We start from the raw sequence: 23406 nt of genomic DNA on the forward strand, positions 1-23406 counted from the left end.
CTACAAGAAAAGAAAACTGGAGAGCAATATCACCGATGAACTTAGATGCAAAAATCCTCAACAAGATACTAGCCAACAGACTCCAACATGATGTTAAAAGGATCACACACCATGACACTGTGTTTTTACTTTCAAGTCTTGGCTCTTGTCAATAGGTGTGCAGGGGTCGCTGGCCAGCCCGGGTCTCCCCAATTGATACTTTACTGCGCAAAGACAGCCAGGAGGTGGATTGCCACATCATGTGGCCGGCTCTCTGGTTTTGTTTTTCTTTGGCAGGAATCTCTTGATTGTTTTCAGTGGTGCCTGTTACCAGGGTGCAATACCACCAGTGGCTTAGGAGGCTTCCCTTTTCTCCAGGCCCTCTCCCAAAGGTATTGCTTCCAGACGTATTGACACTGGCAATCCTAACAGCTGCCAGGTGAAACCGCAAAGGCGTTTCAATTTCCATTTCTCCCATTCGCATGGTCGTGGAGCATATTTCCTGGGCCTTTCTTAGAAAACAACACAAAGGAAAACAAAACACGCATGGTGAATTCAATTTACCTCTTGAAACCGCCTGTTGCAAGTCGATCCTGTTTCGGGCTCTTTTCCAGTGCCTATCCCCAGGACATTTTTGCAGCGGGGGTGTCAATTACAACCCCGCTGGCCTTTTGAACAGGAAGGGCTGCTGAGCTCCCTTTGGAACGTTGTAGTTACAGGACGCGGCCACAAGGCGGCAGCATTTTCCCACAGCTGGTCGGATTCCCCAGGAACGCAGACCTTGCGCACATGCGTGTTCTTCGAATATGAATTAGAGTGGAACGTGTCCGGACAGACACCTAAGGGCTTGTGTCTCACTCCTTCTCCCACTTATCCTTCCCACTCTCGATTCATCTCACCCCCTGCAAACCCCTCCTGATGAGGCTGTTGTCGGAGGCAAGTGGGGTGACTCTAAGGAAGGAGGTGAATGGCGGGAACCCCACCAGCAGGAGACCTGGACACCAGGTGATGTTTGAACGCTGTTGTGCATGTCGGACCACCATCCTCTGGCTGCAGTGGGCTTGGCTTAGCTGCAGGAGGGCACACCTACATCTAGAGAGACTGCTGCCGACCAGAGGGGATCAGGCACCACAGGTCCAAAGGGGTTAATTCTCTGGTGCGCTCCCCCCACCGCCCCGACCTGCCTCACTGTGACCACACTCCAACTTTGGTGCCCAAGCCTGCTCACGCTCCAGGGAAGTGACACCCGCACACCTCTCTGAGGCCTGAGAGGAACGTACTGGACCTCGATCATTTTGGTTTTTATAGAGTTTCTAATTTCTGTCCGTGTCTAGTGAATTTACAATGCTGTATTGACTTTCGCTGTGCAGCACCTTGATTCAGTTCTCTGTGTATGTATATATATACACATCCATTCTCTTTCGCATTCTCTTCCCACGTAGCTTACTCCAGGGTGGTGCCGACCTCTCCCTGTGCTTTGTAGTAGGTGGTTGTGGATCGTCTGCTTTATACATATTAGAATGCATGTGTTAATCCCACCCTCCTCATTCAACCCACCTCCGCATGCCTTTGCCCTCTCGAAACCCTGTACTTGCGTTCTAAATCTGTGACTCTGTTTGTGCTTTCTACTTTCTTGGTATCGACTTTGAGATGCCACCTATACGTGCTATCGTTGGAATTTTCTCTTTCTCTGTTGGACGTTGCATGCTGAGTACAGGGTACTCCGGATCTATCGAAGATGCTGGAAATGGCAGGATTTTATTCTGTTTCATGGCTGAGCAGTATTCCATGCTCTATGTGTACCATCTCTTCACTTTCCATTCATCTGGGGATGGACATTGTGTTTTTACTATCAAGACTTGGCTGTTGTCAATAGGTGGCTAGTGCCAGCTGGGGAGCCCGTGTCTCTCTAAAGTACACATGGCTCTGCAAACGCTTCCAAAACACTGCAGAGGAAAGAACACTCCCAAACTCATTGTACGAAGCCATCCACCTGATCCCCAAACCAGACAAAGATACTACAAGAAAAGAAAACTGGAGAGCAATATCACCGATGAACTTAGATGCAAAAATCCTCAACAAGATACTAGCCAACAGACTCCAACATGATGTTAAAAGGATCACACACCATGACACTGTGTTTTTACTTTCAAGTCTTGGCTCTTGTCAATAGGTGTGCAGGGGTCGCTGGCCAGCCCGGGTCTCCCCAATTGATACTTTACTGCGCAAAGACAGCCAGGAGGTGGATTGCCACATCATGTGGCCGGCTCTCTGGTTTTGTTTTTCTTTGGCAGGAATCTCTTGATTGTTTTCAGTGGTGCCTGTTACCAGGGTGCAATACCACCAGTGGCTTAGGAGGCTTCCCTTTTCTCCAGGCCCTCTCCCAAAGGTATTGCTTCCAGACGTATTGACACTGGCAATCCTAACAGCTGCCAGGTGAAACCGCAAAGGCGTTTCAATTTCCATTTCTCCCATTCGCATGGTCGTGGAGCATATTTCCTGGGCCTTTCTTAGAAAACAACACAAAGGAAAACAAAACACGCATGGTGAATTCAATTTACCTCTTGAAACCGCCTGTTGCAAGTCGATCCTGTTTCGGGCTCTTTTCCAGTGCCTATCCCCAGGACATTTTTGCAGCGGGGGTGTCAATTACAACCCCGCTGGCCTTTTGAACAGGAAGGGCTGCTGAGCTCCCTTTGGAACGTTGTAGTTACAGGACGCGGCCACAAGGCGGCAGCATTTTCCCACAGCTGGTCGGATTCCCCAGGAACGCAGACCTTGCGCACATGCGTGTTCTTCGAATATGAATTAGAGTGGAACGTGTCCGGACAGACACCTAAGGGCTTGTGTCTCACTCCTTCTCCCACTTATCCTTCCCACTCTCGATTCATCTCACCCCCTGCAAACCCCTCCTGATGAGGCTGTTGTCGGAGGCAAGTGGGGTGACTCTAAGGAAGGAGGTGAATGGCGGGAACCCCACCAGCAGGAGACCTGGACACCAGGTGATGTTTGAACGCTGTTGTGCATGTCGGACCACCATCCTCTGGCTGCAGTGGGCTTGGCTTAGCTGCAGGAGGGCACACCTACATCTAGAGAGACTGCTGCCGACCAGAGGGGATCAGGCACCACAGGTCCAAAGGGGTTAATTCTCTGGTGCGCCCCCCCCACCGCCCCGACCTGCCTCACTGTGACCACACTCCAACTTTGGTGCCCAAGCCTGCTCACGCTCCAGGGAAGTGACACCCGCACACCTCTCTGAGGCCTGAGAGGAACGTACTGGACCTCGATCATTTTGGTTTTTATAGAGTTTCTAATTTCTGTCCGTGTCTAGTGAATTTACAATGCTGTATTGACTTTCGCTGTGCAGCACCTTGATTCAGTTCTCTGTGTATGTATATATATACACATCCATTCTCTTTCGCATTCTCTTCCCACGTAGCTTACTCCAGGGTGGTGCCGACCTCTCCCTGTGCTTTGTAGTAGGTGGTTGTGGATCGTCTGCTTTATACATATTAGAATGCATGTGTTAATCCCACCCTCCTCATTCAACCCACCTCCGCATGCCTTTGCCCTCTCGAAACCCTGTACTTGCGTTCTAAATCTGTGACTCTGTTTGTGCTTTCTACTTTCTTGGTATCGACTTTGAGATGCCACCTATACGTGCTATCGTTGGAATTTTCTCTTTCTCTGTTGGACGTTGCATGCTGAGTACAGGGTACTCCGGATCTATCGAAGATGCTGGAAATGGCAGGATTTTATTCTGTTTCATGGCTGAGCAGTATTCCATGCTCTATGTGTACCATCTCTTCACTTTCCATTCATCTGGGGATGGACATTGTGTTTTTACTATCAAGACTTGGCTGTTGTCAATAGGTGGCTAGTGCCAGCTGGGGAGCCCGTGTCTCTCTAAAGTACACATGGCTCTGCAAACGCTTCCAAAACACTGCAGAGGAAAGAACACTCCCAAACTCATTGTACGAAGCCATCCACCTGATCCCCAAACCAGACAAAGATACTACAAGAAAAGAAAACTGGAGAGCAATATCACCGATGAACTTAGATGCAAAAATCCTCAACAAGATACTAGCCAACAGACTCCAACATGACGTTAAAAGGATCACACACCATGACACTGTGTTTTTACTTTCAAGTCTTGGCTCTTGTCAATAGGTGTGCAGGGGTCGCTGGCCAGCCCGGGTCTCCCCAATTGATACTTTACTGCGCAAAGACAGCCAGGAGGTGGATTGCCACATCATGTGGCCGGCTCTCTGGTTTTGTTTTTCTTTGGCAGGAATCTCTTGATTGTTTTCAGTGGTGCCTGTTACCAGGGTGCAATACCACCAGTGGCTTAGGAGGCTTCCCTTTTCTCCAGGCCCTCTCCCAAAGGTATTGCTTCCAGACGTATTGACACTGGCAATCCTAACAGCTGCCAGGTGAAACCGCAAAGGCGTTTCAATTTCCATTTCTCCCATTCGCATGGTCGTGGAGCATATTTCCTGGGCCTTTCTTAGAAAACAACACAAAGGAAAACAAAACACGCATGGTGAATTCAATTTACCTCTTGAAACCGCCTGTTGCAAGTCGATCCTGTTTCGGGCTCTTTTCCAGTGCCTATCCCCAGGACATTTTTGCAGCGGGGGTGTCAATTACAACCCCGCTGGCCTTTTGAACAGGAAGGGCTGCTGAGCTCCCTTTGGAACGTTGTAGTTACAGGACGCGGCCACAAGGCGGCAGCATTTTCCCACAGCTGGTCGGATTCCCCAGGAACGCAGACCTTGCGCACATGCGTGTTCTTCGAATATGAATTAGAGTGGAACGTGTCCGGACAGACACCTAAGGGCTTGTGTCTCACTCCTTCTCCCACTTATCCTTCCCACTCTCGATTCATCTCACCCCCTGCAAACCCCTCCTGATGAGGCTGTTGTCGGAGGCAAGTGGGGTGACTCTAAGGAAGGAGGTGAATGGCGGGAACCCCACCAGCAGGAGACCTGGACACCAGGTGATGTTTGAACGCTGTTGTGCATGTCGGACCACCATCCTCTGGCTGCAGTGGGCTTGGCTTAGCTGCAGGAGGGCACACCTACATCTAGAGAGACTGCTGCCGACCAGAGGGGATCAGGCACCACAGGTCCAAAGGGGTTAATTCTCTGGTGCGCCCCCCCCACCGCCCCGACCTGCCTCACTGTGACCACACTCCAACTTTGGTGCCCAAGCCTGCTCACGCTCCAGGGAAGTGACACCCGCACACCTCTCTGAGGCCTGAGAGGAACGTACTGGACCTCGATCATTTTGGTTTTTATAGAGTTTCTAATTTCTGTCCGTGTCTAGTGAATTTACAATGCTGTATTGACTTTCGCTGTGCAGCACCTTGATTCAGTTCTCTGTGTATGTATATATATACACATCCATTCTCTTTCGCATTCTCTTCCCACGTAGCTTACTCCAGGGTGGTGCCGACCTCTCCCTGTGCTTTGTAGTAGGTGGTTGTGGATCGTCTGCTTTATACATATTAGAATGCATGTGTTAATCCCACCCTCCTCATTCAACCCACCTCCGCATGCCTTTGCCCTCTCGAAACCCTGTACTTGCGTTCTAAATCTGTGACTCTGTTTGTGCTTTCTACTTTCTTGGTATCGACTTTGAGATGCCACCTATACGTGCTATCGTTGGAATTTTCTCTTTCTCTGTTGGACGTTGCATGCTGAGTACAGGGTACTCCGGATCTATCGAAGATGCTGGAAATGGCAGGATTTTATTGTGTTTCATGGCTGAGCAGTATTCCATGCTCTATGTGTACCATCTCTTCACTTTCCATTCATCTGGGGATGGACATTGTGTTTTTACTATCAAGACTTGGCTGTTGTCAATAGGTGGCTAGTGCCAGCTGGGGAGCCCGTGTCTCTCTAAAGTACACATGGCTCTGCAAACGCTTCCAAAACACTGCAGAGGAAAGAACACTCCCAAACTCATTGTACGAAGCCATCCACCTGATCCCCAAACCAGACAAAGATACTACAAGAAAAGAAAACTGGAGAGCAATATCACCGATGAACTTAGATGCAAAAATCCTCAACAAGATACTAGCCAACAGACTCCAACATGACGTTAAAAGGATCACACACCATGACACTGTGTTTTTACTTTCAAGTCTTGGCTCTTGTCAATAGGTGTGCAGGGGTCGCTGGCCAGCCCGGGTCTCCCCAATTGATACTTTACTGCGCAAAGACAGCCAGGAGGTGGATTGCCACATCATGTGGCCGGCTCTCTGGTTTTATTTTTCTTTGGCAGGAATCTCTTGATTGTTTTCAGTGGTGCCTGTTACCAGGGTGCAATACCACCAGTGGCTTAGGAGGCTTCCCTTTTCTCCAGGCCCTCTCCCAAAGGTATTGCTTCCAGACGTATTGACACTGGCAATCCTAACAGCTGCCAGGTGAAACCGCAAAGGCGTTTCAATTTCCATTTCTCCCATTCGCATGGTCGTGGAGCATATTTCCTGGGCCTTTCTTAGAAAACAACACAAAGGAAAACAAAACACGCATGGTGAATTCAATTTACCTCTTGAAACCGCCTGTTGCAAGTCGATCCTGTTTCGGGCTCTTTTCCAGTGCCTATCCCCAGGACATTTTTGCAGCGGGGGTGTCAATTACAACCCCGCTGGCCTTTTGAACAGGAAGGGCTGCTGAGCTCCCTTTGGAACGTTGTAGTTACAGGACGCGGCCACAAGGCGGCAGCATTTTCCCACAGCTGGTCGGATTCCCCAGGAACGCAGACCTTGCGCACATGCGTGTTCTTCGAATATGAATTAGAGTGGAACGTGTCCGGACAGACACCTAAGGGCTTGTGTCTCACTCCTTCTCCCACTTATCCTTCCCACTCTCGATTCATCTCACCCCCTGCAAACCCCTCCTGATGAGGCTGTTGTCGGAGGCAAGTGGGGTGACTCTAAGGAAGGAGGTGAATGGCGGGAACCCCACCAGCAGGAGACCTGGACACCAGGTGATGTTTGAACGCTGTTGTGCATGTCGGACCACCATCCTCTGGCTGCAGTGGGCTTGGCTTAGCTGCAGGAGGGCACACCTACATCTAGAGAGACTGCTGCCGACCAGAGGGGATCAGGCACCACAGGTCCAAAGGGGTTAATTCTCTGGTGCGCCCCCCCCACCGCCCCGACCTGCCTCACTGTGACCACACTCCAACTTTGGTGCCCAAGCCTGCTCACGCTCCAGGGAAGTGACACCCGCACACCTCTCTGAGGCCTGAGAGGAACGTACTGGACCTCGATCATTTTGGTTTTTATAGAGTTTCTAATTTCTGTCCGTGTCTAGTGAATTTACAATGCTGTATTGACTTTCGCTGTGCAGCACCTTGATTCAGTTCTCTGTGTATGTATATATATACACATCCATTCTCTTTCGCATTCTCTTCCCACGTAGCTTACTCCAGGGTGGTGCCGACCTCTCCCTGTGCTTTGTAGTAGGTGGTTGTGGATCGTCTGCTTTATACATATTAGAATGCATGTGTTAATCCCACCCTCCTCATTCAACCCACCTCCGCATGCCTTTGCCCTCTCGAAACCCTGTACTTGCGTTCTAAATCTGTGACTCTGTTTGTGCTTTCTACTTTCTTGGTATCGACTTTGAGATGCCACCTATACGTGCTATCGTTGGAATTTTCTCTTTCTCTGTTGGACGTTGCATGCTGAGTACAGGGTACTCCGGATCTATCGAAGATGCTGGAAATGGCAGGATTTTATTCTGTTTCATGGCTGAGCAGTATTCCATGCTCTATGTGTACCATCTCTTCACTTTCCATTCATCTGGGGATGGACATTGTGTTTTTACTATCAAGACTTGGCTGTTGTCAATAGGTGGCTAGTGCCAGCTGGGGAGCCCGTGTCTCTCTAAAGTACACATGGCTCTGCAAACGCTTCCAAAACACTGCAGAGGAAAGAACACTCCCAAACTCATTGTACGAAGCCATCCACCTGATCCCCAAACCAGACAAAGATACTACAAGAAAAGAAAACTGGAGAGCAATATCACCGATGAACTTAGATGCAAAAATCCTCAACAAGATACTAGCCAACAGACTCCAACATGACGTTAAAAGGATCACACACCATGACACTGTGTTTTTACTTTCAAGTCTTGGCTCTTGTCAATAGGTGTGCAGGGGTCGCTGGCCAGCCCGGGTCTCCCCAATTGATACTTTACTGCACAAAGACAGCCAGGAGGTGGATTGCCACATCATGTGGCCGGCTCTCTGGTTTTGTTTTTCTTTGGCAGGAATCTCTTGATTGTTTTCAGTGGTGCCTGTTACCAGGGTGCAATACCACCAGTGGCTTAGGAGGCTTCCCTTTTCTCCAGGCCCTCTCCCAAAGGTATTGCTTCCAGACGTATTGACACTGGCAATCCTAACAGCTGCCAGGTGAAACCGCAAAGGCGTTTCAATTTCCATTTCTCCCATTCGCATGGTCGTGGAGCATATTTCCTGGGCCTTTCTTAGAAAACAACACAAAGGAAAACAAAACACGCATGGTGAATTCAATTTACCTCTTGAAACCGCCTGTTGCAAGTCGATCCTGTTTCGGGCTCTTTTCCAGTGCCTATCCCCAGGACATTTTTGCAGCGGGGGTGTCAATTACAACCCCGCTGGCCTTTTGAACAGGAAGGGCTGCTGAGCTCCCTTTGGAACGTTGTAGTTACAGGACGCGGCCACAAGGCGGCAGCATTTTCCCACAGCTGGTCGGATTCCCCAGGAACGCAGACCTTGCGCACATGCGTGTTCTTCGAATATGAATTAGAGTGGAACGTGTCCGGACAGACACCTAAGGGCTTGTGTCTCACTCCTTCTCCCACTTATCCTTCCCACTCTCGATTCATCTCACCCCCTGCAAACCCCTCCTGATGAGGCTGTTGTCGGAGGCAAGTGGGGTGACTCTAAGGAAGGAGGTGAATGGCGGGAACCCCACCAGCAGGAGACCTGGACACCAGGTGATGTTTGAACGCTGTTGTGCATGTCGGACCACCATCCTCTGGCTGCAGTGGGCTTGGCTTAGCTGCAGGAGGGCACACCTACATCTAGAGAGACTGCTGCCAACCAGAGGGGATCAGGCACCACAGGTCCAAAGGGGTTAATTCTCTGGTGCGCCCCCCCCACCGCCCCGACCTGCCTCACTGTGACCACACTCCAACTTTGGTGCCCAAGCCTGCTCACGCTCCAGGGAAGTGACACCCGCACACCTCTCTGAGGCCTGAGAGGAACGTACTGGACCTCGATCATTTTGGTTTTTATAGAGTTTCTAATTTCTGTCCGTGTCTAGTGAATTTACAATGCTGTATTGACTTTCGCTGTGCAGCACCTTGATTCAGTTCTCTGTGTATGTATATATATACACATCCATTCTCTTTCGCATTCTCTTCCCACGTAGCTTACTCCAGGGTGGTGCCGACCTCTCCCTGTGCTTTGTAGTAGGTGGTTGTGGATCGTCTGCTTTATACATATTAGAATGCATGTGTTAATCCCACCCTCCTCATTCAACCCACCTCCGCATGCCTTTGCCCTCTCGAAACCCTGTACTTGCGTTCTAAATCTGTGACTCTGTTTGTGCTTTCTACTTTCTTGGTATCGACTTTGAGATGCCACCTATACGTGCTATCATTGGAATTTTCTCTTTCTCTGTTGGACGTTGCATGCTGAGTACAGGGTACTCCGGATCTATCGAAGATGCTGGAAATGGCAGGATTTTATTCTGTTTCATGGCTGAGCAGTATTCCATGCTCTATGTGTACCATCTCTTCACTTTCCATTCATCTGGGGATGGACATTGTGTTTTTACTATCAAGACTTGGCTGTTGTCAATAGGTGGCTAGTGCCAGCTGGGGAGCCCGTGTCTCTCTAAAGTACACATGGCTCTGCAAACGCTTCCAAAACACTGCAGAGGAAAGAACACTCCCAAACTCATTGTACGAAGCCATCCACCTGATCCCCAAACCAGACAAAGATACTACAAGAAAAGAAAACTGGAGAGCAATATCACCGATGAACTTAGATGCAAAAATCCTCAACAAGATACTAGCCAACAGACTCCAACATGACGTTAAAAGGATCACACACCATGACACTGTGTTTTTACTTTCAAGTCTTGGCTCTTGTCAATAGGTGTGCAGGGGTCGCTGGCCAGCCCGGGTCTCCCCAATTGATACTTTACTGCGCAAAGACAGCCAGGAGGTGGATTGCCACATCATGTGGCCGGCTCTCTGGTTTTGTTTTTCTTTGGCAGGAATCTCTTGATTGTTTTCAGTGGTGCCTGTTACCAGGGTGCAATACCACCAGTGGCTTAGGAGGCTTCCCTTTTCTCCAGGCCCTCTCCCAAAGGTATTGCTTCCAGACGTATTGACACTGGCAATCCTAACAGCTGCCAGGTGAAACCGCAAAGGCGTTTCAATTTCCATTTCTCCCATTCGCATGGTCGTGGAGCATATTTCCTGGGCCTTTCTTAGAAAACAACACAAAGGAAAACAAAACACGCATGGTGAATTCAATTTACCTCTTGAAACCGCCTGTTGCAAGTCGATCCTGTTTCGGGCTCTTTTCCAGTGCCTATCCCCAGGACATTTTTGCAGCGGGGGTGTCAATTACAACCCCGCTGGCCTTTTGAACAGGAAGGGCTGCTGAGCTCCCTTTGGAACGTTGTAGTTACAGGACGCGGCCACAAGGCGGCAGCATTTTCCCACAGCTGGTCGGATTCCCCAGGAACGCAGACCTTGCGCACATGCGTGTTCTTCGAATATGAATTAGAGTGGAACGTGTCCGGACAGACACCTAAGGGCTTGTGTCTCACTCCTTCTCCCACTTATCCTTCCCACTCTCGATTCATCTCACCCCCTGCAAACCCCTCCTGATGAGGCTGTTGTCAGAGGCAAGTGGGGTGACTCTAAGGAAGGAGGTGAATGGCGGGAACCCCACCAGCAGGAGACCTGGACACCAGGTGATGTTTGAACGCTGTTGTGCATGTCAGACCACCATCCTCTGGCTGCAGTGGGCTTGGCTTAGCTGCAGGAGGGCACACCTACATCTAGAGAGACTGCTGCCGACCAGAGGGGATCAGGCACCACAGGTCCAAAGGGGTTAATTCTCTGGTGCGCCCCCCCCACCGCCCCGACCTGCCTCACTGTGACCACACTCCAACTTTGGTGCCCAGGCCTGCTCACGCTCCAGGGAAGTGACACCCGCACACCTCTCTGAGGCCTGAGAGGAACGTACTGGACCTCGATCATTTTGGTTTTTATAGAGTTTCTAATTTCTGTCCGTGTCTAGTGAATTTACAATGCTGTATTGACTTTCGCTGTGCAGCACCTTGATTCAGTTCTCTGTGTATGTATATATATACACATCCATTCTCTTTCGCATTCTCTTCCCACGTAGCTTACTCCAAGGTGGTGCCGACCTCTCCCTGTGCTTTGTAGTAGGTGGTTGTGGATCGTCTGCTTTATACATATTAGAATGCATGTGTTAATCCCACCCTCCTCATTCAACCCACCTCCGCATGCCTTTGCCCTCTCGAAACCCTGTACTTGCGTTCTAAATCTGTGACTCTGTTTGTGCTTTCTACTTTCTTGGTATCGACTTTGAGATGCCACCTATACGTGCTATCGTTGGAATTTTCTCTTTCTCTGTTGGACGTTGCATGCTGAGTACAGGGTACTCCGGATCTATCGAAGATGCTGGAAATGGCAGGATTTTATTCTGTTTCATGGCTGAGCAGTATTCCATGCTCTATGTGTACCATCTCTTCACTTTCCATTCATCTGGGGATGGACATTGTGTTTTTACTATCAAGACTTGGCTGTTGTCAATAGGTGGCTAGTGCCAGCTGGGGAGCCCGTGTCTCTCTAAAGTACACATGGCTCTGCAAACGCTTCCAAAACACTGCAGAGGAAAGAACACTCCCAAACTCATTGTACGAAGCCATCCACCTGATCCCCAAACCAGACAAAGATACTACAAGAAAAGAAAACTGGAGAGCAATATCACCGATGAACTTAGATGCAAAAATCCTCAACAAGATACTAGCCAACAGACTCCAACATGACGTTAAAAGGATCACACACCATGACACTGTGTTTTTACTTTCAAGTCTTGGCTCTTGTCAATAGGTGTGCAGGGGTCGCTGGCCAGCCCGGGTCTCCCCAATTGATACTTTACTGCGCAAAGACAGCCAGGAGGTGGATTGCCACATCATGTGGCCGGCTCTCTGGTTTTGTTTTTCTTTGGCAGGAATCTCTTGATTGTTTTCAGTGGTGCCTGTTACCAGGGTGCAATACCACCAGTGGCTTAGGAGGCTTCCCTTTTCTCCAGGCCCTCTCCCAAAGGTATTGCTTCCAGACGTATTGACACTGGCAATCCTAACAGCTGCCAGGTGAAACCGCAAAGGCGTTTCAATTTCCATTTCTCCCATTCGCATGGTCGTGGAGCATATTTCCTGGGCCTTTCTTAGAAAACAACACAAAGGAAAACAAAACACGCATGGTGAATTCAATTTACCTCTTGAAACCGCCTGTTGCAAGTCGATCCTGTTTCGGGCTCTTTTCCAGTGCCTATCCCCAGGACATTTTTGCAGCGGGGGTGTCAATTACAACCCCGCTGGCCTTTTGAACAGGAAGGGCTGCTGAGCTCCCTTTGGAACGTTGTAGTTACAGGACGCGGCCACAAGGCGGCAGCATTTTCCCACAGCTGGTCGGATTCCCCAGGAACGCAGACCTTGCGCACATGCGTGTTCTTCGAATATGAATTAGAGTGGAACGTGTCCGGACAGACACCTAAGGGCTTGTGTCTCACTCCTTCTCCCACTTATCCTTCCCACTCTCGATTCATCTCACCCCCTGCAAACCCCTCCTGATGAGGCTGTTGTCGGAGGCAAGTGGGGTGACTCTAAGGAAGGAGGTGAATGGCGGGAACCCCACCAGCAGGAGACCTGGACACCAGGTGATGTTTGAACGCTGTTGTGCATGTCGGACCACCATCCTCTGGCTGCAGTGGGCTTGGCTTAGCTGCAGGAGGGCACACCTACATCTAGAGAGACTGCTGCCGACCAGAGGGGATCAGGCACCACAGCTCCAAAGGGGTTAATTCTCTGGTGCGCCCCCCCCCACCGTCCCGACGTGCCTCACTGTGACCACACTCCAACTTTGGTGCCCAAGCCTGCTCACGCTCCAGGGAAGTGACACCCGCACACCTCTCTGAGGCCTGAGAGGAACGTACTGGACCTCGATCATTTTGGTTTTTATAGAGTTTCTAATTTCTGTCCGTGTCTAGTGAATTTACAATGCTGTATTGACTTTCGCTGTGCAGCACCTTGATTCAGTTCTCTGTGTATGTATATATATACACATCCATTCTCTTTCGCATTCTCTTCCCACGTAGCTTACTCCAGGGTGGTGCCGACCTCTCCCTGTGTTTTGTAGTAGGTGGTTGTGGATCGTCTGCTTTATACATATTAGAATGCATGTGTTAATCCCACCCTCCTCATTCAACCCACCACCGCATGCCTTTGCCCTCTCGAAACCCTGTACTTGCGTCCTAAATCTGTGACTCTGTTTGTGCTTTCTACTTTCTTGGTATCGACTTTGAGATGCCACCTATACGTGCTATCGTTGGAATTTTCTCTTTCTCTGTTGGACGTTGCATGCTGAGTACAGGGTACTCCGGATCTATCGAAGATGCTGGAAATGGCAGGATTTTATTCTGTTTCATGGCTGAGCAGTATTCCATGCTCTATGTGTACCATCTCTTCACTTTCCATTCATCTGGGGATGGACATTGTGTTTTTACTATCAAGACTTGGCTGTTGTCAATAGGTGGCTAGTGCCAGCTGGGGAGCCCGTGTCTCTCTAAAGTACACATGGCTCTGCAAACGCTTCCAAAACACTGCAGAGGAAAGAACACTCCCAAACTCATTGTACGAAGCCATCCACCTGATCCCCAAACCAGACAAAGATACTACAAGAAAAGAAAACTGGAGAGCAATATCACCGATGAACTTAGATGCAAAAATCCTCAACAAGATACTAGCCAACAGACTCCAACATGACGTTAAAAGGATCACACACCATGACACTGTGTTTTTACTTTCAAGTCTTGGCTCTTGTCAATAGGTGTGCAGGGGTCGCTGGCCAGCCCGGGTCTCCCCAATTGATACTTTACTGCACAAAGACAGCCAGGAGGTGGATTGCCACATCATGTGGCCGGCTCTCTGGTTTTGTTTTTCTTTGGCAGGAATCTCTTGATTGTTTTCAGTGGTGCCTATTACCAGGGTGCAATACCACCAGTGGCTTAGGAGGCTTCCCTTTTCTCCAGGCCCTCTCCCAAAGGTATTGCTTCCAGACGTATTGACACTGGCAATCCTAACAGCTACCAGGTGAAACCGCAAAGGCGTTTCAATTTCCATTTCTCCCATTCGCATGGTCGTGGAGCATATTTCCTGGGCCTTTCTTAGAAAACAACACAAAGGAAAACAAAACACGCATGGTGAATTCAATTTACCTCTTGAAACCGCCTGTTGCAAGTCGATCCTGTTTCGGGCTCTTTTCCAGTGCCTATCCCCAGGACATTTTTGCAGCGGGGGTGTCAATTACAACCCCGCTGGCCTTTTGAACAAGAAGGGCTGCTGAGCTCCCTTTGGAACGTTGTAGTTACAGGACGCGGCCACAAGGCGGCAGCATTTTCCCACAGCTGGTCGGATTCCCCAGGAACGCAGACCTTGCGCACATGCGTGTTCTTCGAATATGAATTAGAGTGGAACGTGTCCGGACAGACACCTAAGGGCTTGTGTCTCACTCCTTCTCCCACTTATCCTTCCCACTCTCGATTCATCTCACCCCCTGCAAACCCCTCCTGATGAGGGTGTTTTCGGAGGCAAGTGGGGTGACTCTAAGGAAGGAGGTGAATGGCGGGAACTCCACCAGCAGGAGACCTGGACACCAGGTGATGTTTGAACGCTGTTGTGCATGTCGGACCACCATCCTCTGGCTGCAGTGGGCTTGGCTTAGCTGCAGGAGGGCACACCTACATCTAGAGAGACTGCTGCCGACCAGAGGGGATCAGGCACCACAGGTCCAAAGGGGTTAATTCTCTGGTGCGCCCCCCCCCACCGCCCCGACCTGCCTCACTGTGACCACACTCCAACTTTGGTGCCCAGGCCTGCTCACGCTCCAGGGAAGTGACACCCGCACACCTCTCTGAGGCCTGAGAGGAACGTACTGGACCTCGATCATTTTGGTTTTTATAGAGTTTCTAATTTCTGTCCGTGTCTAGTGAATTTACAATGCTGTATTGACTTTCGCTGTGCAGCACCTTGATTCAGTTCTCTGTGTATGTATATATATACACATCCATTCTCTTTCGCATTCTCTTCCCACGTAGCTTACTCCAGGGTGGTGCCGACCTCTCCCTGTGCTTTGTAGTAGGTGGTTGTGGATCGTCTGCTTTATACATATTAGAATGCATGTGTTAATCCCACCCTCCTCATTCAACCCACCTCCGCATGCCTTTGCCCTCTCGAAACCCTGTACTTGCGTTCTAAATCTGTGACTCTGTTTGTGCTTTCTACTTTCTTGGTATCGACTTTGAGATGCCACCTATACGTGCTATCGTTGGAATTTTCTCTTTCTCTGTTGGACGTTGCATGCTGAGTACAGGGTACTCCGGATCTATCGAAGATGCTGGAAATGGCAGGATTTTATTCTGTTTCATGGCTGAGCAGTATTCCATGCTCTATGTGTACCATCTCTTCACTTTCCATTCATCTGGGGATGGACATTGTGTTTTTACTATCAAGACTTGGCTGTTGTCAATAGGTGGCTAGTGCCAGCTGGGGAGCCCGTGTCTCTCTAAAGTACACATGGCTCTGCAAACGCTTCCAAAACACTGCAGAGGAAAGAACACTCCCAAACTCATTGTACGAAGCCATCCACCTGATCCCCAAACCAGACAAAGATACTACAAGAAAAGAAAACTGGAGAGCAATATCACCGATGAACTTAGATGCAAAAATCCTCAACAAGATACTAGCCAACAGACTCCAACATGACGTTAAAAGGATCACACACCATGACACTGTGTTTTTACTTTCAAGTCTTGGCTCTTGTCAATAGGTGTGCAGGGGTCGCTGGCCAGCCCGGGTCTCCCCAATTGATACTTTACTGCACAAAGACAGCCAGGAGGTGGATTGCCACATCATGTGGCCGGCTCTCTGGTTTTGTTTTTCTTTGGCAGGAATCTCTTGATTGTTTTCAGTGGTGCCTGTTACCAGGGTGCAATACCACCAGTGGCTTAGGAGGCTTCCCTTTTCTCCAGGCCCTCTCCCAAAGGTATTGCTTCCAGACGTATTGACACTGGCAATCCTAACAGCTGCCAGGTGAAACCGCAAAGGCATTTCAATTTCCATTTCTCCCATTCGCATGGTCGTGGAGCATATTTCCTGGGCCTTTCTTAGAAAACAACACAAAGGAAAACAAAACACGCATGGTGAATTCAATTTACCTCTTGAAACCGCCTGTTGCAAGTCGATCCTGTTTTGGGCTCTTTTCCAGTGCCTATCCCCAGGACATTTTTGCAGCGGGGGTGTCAATTACAACCCCGCTGGCCTTTTGAACAGGAAGGGCTGCTGAGCTCCCTTTGGAACGTTGTAGTTACAGGACGCGGCCACAAGGCGGCAGCATTTTCCCACAGCTGGTCGGATTCCCCAGGAACGCAGACCTTGCGCACATGCGTGTTCTTCGAATATGAATTAGAGTGGAACGTGTCCGGACAGACACCTAAGGGCTTGTGTCTCACTCCTTCTCCCACTTATCCTTCCCACTCTCGATTCATCTCACCCCCTGCAAACCCCTCCTGATGAGGCTGTTGTCGGAGGCAAGTGGGGTGACTCTAAGGAAGGAGGTGAATGGCGGGAACCCCACCAGCAGGAGACCTGGACACCAGGTGATGTTTGAACGCTGTTGTGCATGTCGGACCACCATCCTCTGGCTGCAGTGGGCTTGGCTTAGCTGCAGGAGGGCACACCTACATCTAGAGAGACTGCTGCCGACCAGAGGGGATCAGGCACCACAGGTCCAAAGGGGTTAATTCTCTGGTGCGCCCCCCCCACCGCCCCGACCTGCCTCACTGTGACCACACTCCAACTTTCGTGCCCAGGCCTGCTCACGCTCCAGGGAAATGACACCCGCACACCTCTCTGAGGCCTGAGAGGAACGTACTGGACCTTGATCATTTTGGTTTTTATAGAGTTTCTAATTTCTGTCCGTGTCTAGTGAATTTACAATGCTGTATTGACTTTCGCTGTGCAGCACCTTGATTCAGTTCTCTGTGTATGTATATATATACACATCCATTCTCTTTCGCATTCTCTTCCCACGTAGCTTACTCCAAGGTGGTGCCGACCTCTCCCTGTGCTTTGTAGTAGGTGGTTGTGGATCGTCTGCTTTATACATATTAGAATGCATGTGTTAATCCCACCCTCCTCATTCAACCCACCTCCGCATGCCTTTGCCCTCTCGAAACCCTGTACTTGCGTTCTAAATCTGTGACTCTGTTTGTGCTTTCTACTTTCTTGGTATCGACTTTGAGATGCCACCTATACGTGCTATCGTTGGAATTTTCTCTTTCTCTGTTGGACGTTGCATGCTGAGTACAGGGTACTCCGGATCTATCGAAGATGCTGGAAATGGCAGGATTTTATTCTGTTTCATGGCTGAGCAGTATTCCATGCTCTATGTGTACCATCTCTTCACTTTCCATTCATCTGGGGATGGACATTGTGTTTTTACTTTCAAGACTTGGCTGTTGTCAATAGGTGGCTAGTGCCAGCTGGGGAGCCCGTGTCTCTCTAAAGTACACATGGCTCTGCAAACGCTTCCAAAACACTGCAGAGGAAAGAACACTCCCAAACTCATTGTACGAAGCCATCCACCTGATCCCCAAACCAGACAAAGATACTACAAGAAAAGAAAACTGGAGAGCAATATCACCGATGAACTTAGATGCAAAAATCCTCAACAAGATACTAGCCAACAGACTCCAACATGACGTTAAAAGGATCACACACCATGACACTGTGTTTTTACTTTCAAGTCTTGGCTCTTGTCAATAGGTGTGCAGGGGTCGCTGGCCAGCCCGGGTCTCCCCAATTGATACTTTACTGCACAAAGACAGCCAGGAGGTGGATTGCCACATCATGTGGCCGGCTCTCTGGTTTTGTTTTTCTTTGGCAGGAATCTCTTGATTGTTTTCAGTGGTGCCTGTTACCAGGGTGCAATACCACCAGTGGCTTAGGAGGCTTCCCTTTTCTCCAGGCCCTCTCCCAAAGGTATTGCTTCCAGACGTATTGACACTGGCAATCCTAACAGCTGCCAGGTGAAACCGCAAAGGCGTTTCAATTTCCATTTCTCCCATTCGCATGGTCGTGGAGCATATTTCCTGGGCCTTTCTTAGAAAACAACACAAAGGAAAACAAAACACGCATGGTGAATTCAATTTACCTCTTGAAACCGCCTGTTGCAAGTCGATCCTGTTTCGGGCTCTTTTCCAGTGCCTATCCCCAGGACATTTTTGCAGCGGGGGTGTCAATTACAACCCCGCTGGCCTTTTGAACAGGAAGGGCTGCTGAGCTCCCTTTGGAACGTTGTAGTTACAGGACGCGGCCACAAGGCGGCAGCATTTTCCCACAGCTGGTCGGATTCCCCAGGAACGCAGACCTTGCGCACATGCGTGTTCTTCGAATATGAATTAGAGTGGAACGTGTCCGGACAGACACCTAAGGGCTTGTGTCTCACTCCTTCTCCCACTTATCCTTCCCACTCTCGATTCATCTCACCCCCTGCAAACCCCTCCTGATGAGGCTGTTGTCGGAGGCAAGTGGGGTGACTCTAAGGAAGGAGGTGAATGGCGGGAACCCCACCAGCAGGAGATCTGGACACCAGGTGATGTTTGAACGCTGTTGTGCATGTCGGACCACCATCCTCTGGCTGCAGTGGGCTTGGCTTAGCTGCAGGAGGGCACACCTACATCTAGAGAGACTGCTGCCGACCAGAGGGGATCAGGCACCACAGGTCCAAAGGGGTTAATTCTCTGGTGCGCCCCCCCCACCGCCCCGACCTGCCTCACTGTGACCACACTCCAACTTTGGTGCCCAGGCCTGCTCACGCTCCAGGGAAGTGACACCCGCACACCTCTCTGAGGCCTGAGAGGAACGTACTGGACCTCGATCATTTTGGTTTTTATAGAGTTTCTAATTTCTGTCCGTGTCTAGTGAATTTACAATGCTGTATTGACTTTCGCTGTGCAGCACCTTGATTCAGTTCTCTGTGTATGTATATATATACACATCCATTCTCTTTCGCATTCTCTTCCCACGTAGCTTACTCCAGGGTGGTGCCGACCTCTCCCTGTGCTTTGTAGTAGGTGGTTGTGGATCGTCTGCTTTATACATATTAGAATGCATGTGTTAATCCCACCCTCCTCATTCAACCCACCTCCGCATGCCTTTGCCCTCTCGAAACCCTGTACTTGCGTTCTAAATCTGTGACTCTGTTTGTGCTTTCTACTTTCTTGGTATCGACTTTGAGATGCCACCTATACGTGCTATCGTTGGAATTTTCTCTTTCTCTGTTGGACGTTGCATGCTGAGTACAGGGTACTCCGGATCTATCGAAGATGCTGGAAATGGCAGGATTTTATTCTGTTTCATGGCTGAGCAGTATTCCATGCTCTATGTGTACCATCTCTTCACTTTCCATTCATCTGGGGATGGACATTGTGTTTTTACTATCAAGACTTGGCTGTTGTCAATAGGTGGCTAGTGCCAGCTGGGGAGCCCGTGTCTCTCTAAAGTACACATGGCTCTGCAAACGCTTCCAAAACACTGCAGAGGAAAGAACACTCCCAAACTCATTGTACGAAGCCATCCACCTGATCCCCAAACCAGACAAAGATACTACAAGAAAAGAAAACTGGAGAGCAATATCACCGATGAACTTAGATGCAAAAATCCTCAACAAGATACTAGCCAACAGACTCCAACATGACGTTAAAAGGATCACACACCATGACACTGTGTTTTTACTTTCAAGTCTTGGCTCTTGTCAATAGGTGTGCAGGGGTCGCTGGCCAGCCCGGGTCTCCCCAATTGATACTTTACTGCGCAAAGACAGCCAGGAGGTGGATTGCCACATCATGTGGCCGGCTCTCTGGTTTTGTTTTTCTTTGGCAGGAATCTCTTGATTGTTTTCAGTGGTGCCTGTTACCAGGGTGCAATACCACCAGTGGCTTAGGAGGCTTCCCTTTTCTCCAGGCCCTCTCCCAAAGGTATTGCTTCCAGACGTATTGACACTGGCAATCCTAACAGCTGCCAGGTGAAACCGCAAAGGCGTTTCAATTTCCATTTCTCCCATTCGCATGGTCGTGGAGCATATTTCCTGGGCCTTTCTTAGAAAACAACACAAAGGAAAACAAAACACGCATGGTGAATTCAATTTACCTCTTGAAACCGCCTGTTGCAAGTCGATCCTGTTTCGGGCTCTTTTCCAGTGCCTATCCCCAGGACATTTTTGCAGCGGGGGTGTCAATTACAACCCCGCTGGCCTTTTGAACAGGAAGGGCTGCTGAGCTCCCTTTGGAACGTTGTAGTTACAGGACGCGGCCACAAGGCGGCAGCATTTTCCCACAGCTGGTCGGATTCCCCAGGAACGCAGACCTTGCGCACATGCGTGTTCTTCGAATATGAATTAGAGTGGAACGTGTCCGGACAGACACCTAAGGGCTTGTGTCTCACTCCTTCTCCCACTTATCCTTCCCACTCTCGATTCATCTCACCCCCTGCAAACCCCTCCTGATGAGGCTGTTGTCGGAGGCAAGTGGGGTGACTCTAAGGAAGGAGGTGAATGGCGGGAACCCCACCAGCAGGAGACCTGGACACCAGGTGATGTTTGAACGCTGTTGTGCATGTCGGACCACCATCCTCTGGCTGCAGTGGGCTTGGCTTAGCTGCAGGAGGGCACACCTACATCTAGAGAGACTGCTGCCGACCAGAGGGGATCAGGTACCACAGGTCCAAAGGGGTTAATTCTCTGGTGCGCCCCCCCCACCGCCCCGACCTGCCTCACTGTGACCACACTCCAACTTTGGTGCCCAGGCCTGCTCACGCTCCAGGGAAGTGACACCCGCACACCTCTCTGAGGCCTGAGAGGAACGTACTGGACCTCGATCATTTTGGTTTTTATAGAGTTTCTAATTTCTGTCCGTGTCTAGTGAATTTACAATGCTGTATTGACTTTCGCTGTGCAGCACCTTGATTCAGTTCTCTGTGTATGTATATATATACACATCCATTCTCTTTCGCATTCTCTTCCCACGTAGCTTACTCCAAGGTGGTGCCGACCTCTCCCTGTGCTTTGTAGTAGGTGGTTGTGGATCGTCTGCTTTATACATATTAGAATGCATGTGTTAATCCCACCCTCCTCATTCAACCCACCTCCGCATGCCTTTGCCCTCTCGAAACCCTGTACTTGCGTTCTAAATCTGTGACTCTGTTTGTGCTTTCTACTTTCTTGGTATCGACTTTGAGATGCCACCTATACGTGCTATCGTTGGAATTTTCTCTTTCTCTGTTGGACGTTGCATGCTGAGTACAGGGTACTCCGGATCTATCGAAGATGCTGGAAATGGCAGGATTTTATTCTGTTTCATGGCTGAGCAGTATTCCATGCTCTATGTGTACCATCTCTTCACTTTCCATTCATCTGGGGATGGACATTGTGTTTTTACTATCAAGACTTGGCTGTTGTCAATAGGTGGCTAGTGCCAGCTGGGGAGCCCGTGTCTCTCTAAAGTACACATGGCTCTGCAAACGCTTCCAAAACACTGCAGAGGAAAGAACACTCCCAAACTCATTGTACGAAGCCATCCACCTGATCCCCAAACCAGACAAAGATACTACAAGAAAAGAAAACTGGAGAGCAATATCACCGATGAACTTAGATGCAAAAATCCTCAACAAGATACTAGCCAACAGACTCCAACATGACGTTAAAAGGATCACACACCATGACACTGTGTTTTTACTTTCAAGTCTTGGCTCTTGTCAATAGGTGTGCAGGGGTCGCTGGCCAGCCCGGGTCTCCCCAATTGATACTTTACTGCACAAAGACAGCCAGGAGGTGGATTGCCACATCATGTGGCCGGCTCTCTGGTTTTGTTTTTCTTTGGCAGGAATCTCTTGATTGTTTTCCTTGGTGTTGTTTCTAGGAGGATAGGGCTCTCAGGGTCAAAGTATGCTCCCACGACCATGCGAATGGAGAATGGAAATTGAAACGCCTTTGCGGTTTTCACCTGGCAGCCTAACAGCTGCCAGGTGAAACCGCAAAGGCGTTTCAATTTCCATTTCTCCCATTCGCATGGTCGTGGAGCATATTTCCTGGGCCTTTCTTAGAAAACAACACAAAGGAAAACAAAACACGCATGGTGAATTCAATTTACCTCTTGAAACCGCCTGTTGCAAGTCGATCCTGTTTCGGGCTCTTTTCCAGTGCCTATCCCCAGGACATTTTTGCAGCGGGGGTGTCAATTACAACCCCGCTGGCCTTTTGAACAGGAAGGGCTGCTGAGCTCCCTTTGGAACGTTGTAGTTACAGGACGCGGCCACAAGGCGGCAGCATTTTCCCACAGCTGGTCGGATTCCCCAGGAACGCAGACCTTGCGCACATGCGTGTTCTTCGAATATGAATTAGAGTGGAACGTGTCCGGACAGACACCTAAGGGCTTGTGTCTCACTCCTTCTCCCACTTATCCTTCCCACTCTCGATTCATCTCACCCCCTGCAAACCCCTCCTGATGAGGCTGTTGTCGGAGGCAAGTGGGGTGACTCTAAGGAAGGAGGTGAATGGCGGGAACCCCACCAGCAGGAGATCTGGACACCAGGTGATGTTTGAACGCTGTTGTGCATGTCGGACCACCATCCTCTGGCTGCAGTGGGCTTGGCTTAGCTGCAGGAGGGCACACCTACATCTAGAGAGACTGCTGCCGACCAGAGGGGATCAGGCACCACAGGTCCAAAGGGGTTAATTCTCTGGTGCGCCCCCCCCACCGCCCCGACCTGCCTCACTGTGACCACACTCCAACTTTGGTGCCCAGGCCTGCTCACGCTCCAGGGAAGTGACACCCGCACACCTCTCTGAGGCCTGAGAGGAACGTACTGGACCTCGATCATTTTGGTTTTTATAGAGTTTCTAATTTCTGTCCGTGTCTAGTGAATTTACAATGCTGTATTGACTTTCGCTGTGCAGCACCTTGATTCAGTTCTCTGTGTATGTATATATATACACATCCATTCTCTTTCGCATTCTCTTCCCACGTAGCTTACTCCAGGGTGGT

The sequence above is a fragment of the Hippopotamus amphibius genome, chromosome 6, assembly GCF_030028045.1.
Source record: "Hippopotamus amphibius kiboko isolate mHipAmp2 chromosome 6, mHipAmp2.hap2, whole genome shotgun sequence".
In the NCBI taxonomy this organism is placed as follows: domain Eukaryota; kingdom Metazoa; phylum Chordata; class Mammalia; order Artiodactyla; family Hippopotamidae; genus Hippopotamus; species Hippopotamus amphibius.